Genomic DNA, 2,910 nt, shown 5'->3' with positions numbered 1-2,910 from the left:
TGGAAGAAACAAAAAAACAAAAACAAGCCTTAAAAACTTTTTCAGCTATAAAAGGTGTGGTTTCTTATATATTTGCAGCAGTGGAAATCTTGAAAGAATAAAAATTAAGTTGGGTTTGGTAGTTCACGCCTGTCTCCCAGCATTTGAGAGGCAGAAAGGTCAAGGTTCAGGGTCCTCTTCAGCTTTGCAGTGAGTCTGAGGCCAGCCTGGGCTACATGAGACCCTGTCTCAGAAATTTAATGATTATTTAAAATAAAATTAAAAGCCAATTAAGGAAACACAACGGCACAAATGAAAACAGTAGTAATCCAGTAACAAGCTCCAAAACAAGCTGAGATCTGGGCATTTCCTGAGCAGGAGTTTATAATGCTTGTTTATTTGCAGTGCTGGTATCAAATCCAGAGAAAACCCTTGTTTTAAATAAACACAGTGTTGTGGTTGAATGAGAAATGACTGCCATAGGCTCATGAGTTTGAGTACTTGGTCCCAGTTGCTGGTGCTGTTTGGGAAGTGTGTCACTGGGTTAAGGGTCGATAGTCTTGACCTACTTGTGTGTTTTTCTGTGTGTAGATGAGGCTGAACAGCTAGCTTCCTGTTGCTGCTGCCATCCTCTCCGTGACTGTTGTCTTTCCCCTATGCCTCTGGAACCATAATGCCATCAGCAGAGCTTATCGGGCTGTGCCAAGAGAAGCTTGGAAGGCAGTAACGCTGAGCAGTGCGAACAGTGGAGGCTCCGCTCCTGAGATTTCAGAGGGGGAGCAAGGACGTTTTTTAGAACTGGGGCTAGAGGCCCATCATGGAATATTTAACAAAGAATCTGGCTGCGTTCTGCCTGTAACCTAAGAATTGCATAAGGCTAAGCAATAGACTAAAACAAGAGGATCTGATGCTGGTAGGGGTCAGGAGCTGGAGAGGAATGGGAGGGATGATCAAATATATTATATGAAATTCTCAGTTTAAAAATATTGTATTAAGGTGCTGGAGAGATGGCTCGGTGGATAAGAGCCCTGGCTGCTCTTCCAGGGGACCTGGTTCAATTTCAAGCACCCACAACCGCCTGTGACTCTAATTCTAGGGTACCTGACAAACCTCACACTGACATAGATACAGGCAAAACACAGATGCATATAAAAAACAAAAATGTTCCGCACTTTCTTTGGTGAAGGAAATTTAAAAAGAGCATAGCACTGAATGTTCTTCATCAATTAAGTATCCTTACTCAGGTCCCCGATGAAAAAGTAACAAGGGGGGAGGGAAGAAGTGGAGGTTGTGCAGTTGAAGGAATAGAGAAGCCCTGGGAATCTTAAGGTTTCAGTCTAGTTAGCACTGGCAGGGAGGCTGTAACTGAGAGAGCGACTGATTGATTGATTACAATTACTAATTGAGTGATTACAGAAGGTGTCCTCTCTGCTCCGCGCAGTGGCAGTGGAGCCTGGAGGTCAACGCTGCGCCCACTAAGCCCAGAGCCTTGGGACTTGCCTGCTCCTAGAGAGCAGCTCCATAAGCAAGCTCTCCCCAGCATCATCATGGTGCAGAAGCTGCTGCGACTGTGGTTCCAGGGAGTCAGAGATTATCAGGACAAAGTTAATTCATTGTAAAAATGAAATTAAAAACCAAACTGCCTAGGTCAGTATTTCCCCAGGGTCAGCATACGGAACATGGTGCAGCTGTAGTCCAGTGGGGGCCTACGCCCTCTGCTGGCTGTAGAATTTTGTACTGCTGTTCCTCTGGTTCTGGTTTTATAGGTATGAAGAATTCGAGACTGAAAGAGTTGTGGAGTCTTGTGTGTTCAGACAGCCACTGACCTAAGACAGTGTGTGACCGAGTCAGAGGCCATGAGAAGATCCCGTGAGGCCACTGAATGAGACTCAAAGGAAGCCTCAATTGCAGGGGAGAGTCCAGGATATTAGAGATGCCAGAACCACGGGATTTCTGCCAGGGAAAGTTGTAGGCCAGGATCAAGTTGGCTCAAGAGAGAGGCAGAGCTTCCCAAGTCCTTTAGAAGCCAGATGATTCTGTCACTAGCCCCAGATGCTGAACACAGAGCTTCAGGATTGCTGCTTTCCCTTCCAGGCTATGGTCTTGCCGTAGTCTTTCCTTACGACGAGGTCCTTAATCCTCCTTTTGGAATGGAGGCGTTGATTCCATTGCAGCACAGATGTATGTAACTTGTTTGTGATTTTATAGGGCTCAATTAAAAGGTAGTATTAGGCAGATGCAACCAACACTTCCTTTTTCAAGCAACCACCAAGATGGCTGAAGTGGAGCAGAAGAAGTGAACCTTCTGCCAGTTCACTTATGGTGGCGTGTACCTGGACCAGCTGCTGGACATGTCCTGTGAGCAGCTGAAGCAGTTGGGCAGCACCTGCCAGAAAGCAGTGCCTGAACTGTGGCCTACGATCGAAGCAGCACTCACTACTCAGGCACTTGAGAAAGGCCAAGAAGGAGGCGCCACCCATGGAGAAGCCCGAGGTGGTGAAGACGCACCTGAAGGACATGATCATGCTGCCAGAGATGGTAGGCAGCATGGTGGGTATGTACAATGGCAAGACCTTTCAACCAGGTGGAGATCAAACCGAGTTGATCGGCTACTACCTGGATGAAGCCGATGAAGTCTGGTATTGGTACCACCCATGGCTCCCACTTTATCCCCCTGAAATAGCCAAAGCCAATAAAGACTCATGTTTGGACCCTGGGGGGGGGGCAGGGGAAGATAGTATTAAATCTCAGAAAAGAGTTTAGACTTTTGAAAGTGTTAAGGCTGTTAAAGAACTATGGAGCCGGGCAGTGGTGGCGCATGCCTTTGGTCCCAGCACTTGGGAGGCAGAGGCAGAGGCAGAGGCAGAGGCAGAGGCAGAGGCAGAGGCAGAGGCAGAGGCAGAGGCAGGTGGATTTCTGAGTTCAAGGCAA

General features: G+C 47.3%; 1 pseudogene; it reads left to right on the top strand.

Moving 5' to 3' along the window:
* Window positions 1-2,252: 2,252 nt before the first annotated feature.
* LOC110296614 lies at window positions 2,253-2,584 on the top strand (annotated as a pseudogene).
* The last annotated feature ends 326 nt before the right edge of the window (window positions 2,585-2,910 follow it).

The sequence above is a fragment of the Mus caroli genome, chromosome 1 (assembly GCF_900094665.2).
Source record: "Mus caroli chromosome 1, CAROLI_EIJ_v1.1, whole genome shotgun sequence".
Taxonomy (NCBI): Eukaryota; Metazoa; Chordata; class Mammalia; order Rodentia; family Muridae; genus Mus; species Mus caroli.
This window is presented reverse-complemented; position numbering and strand designations above follow the sequence as displayed.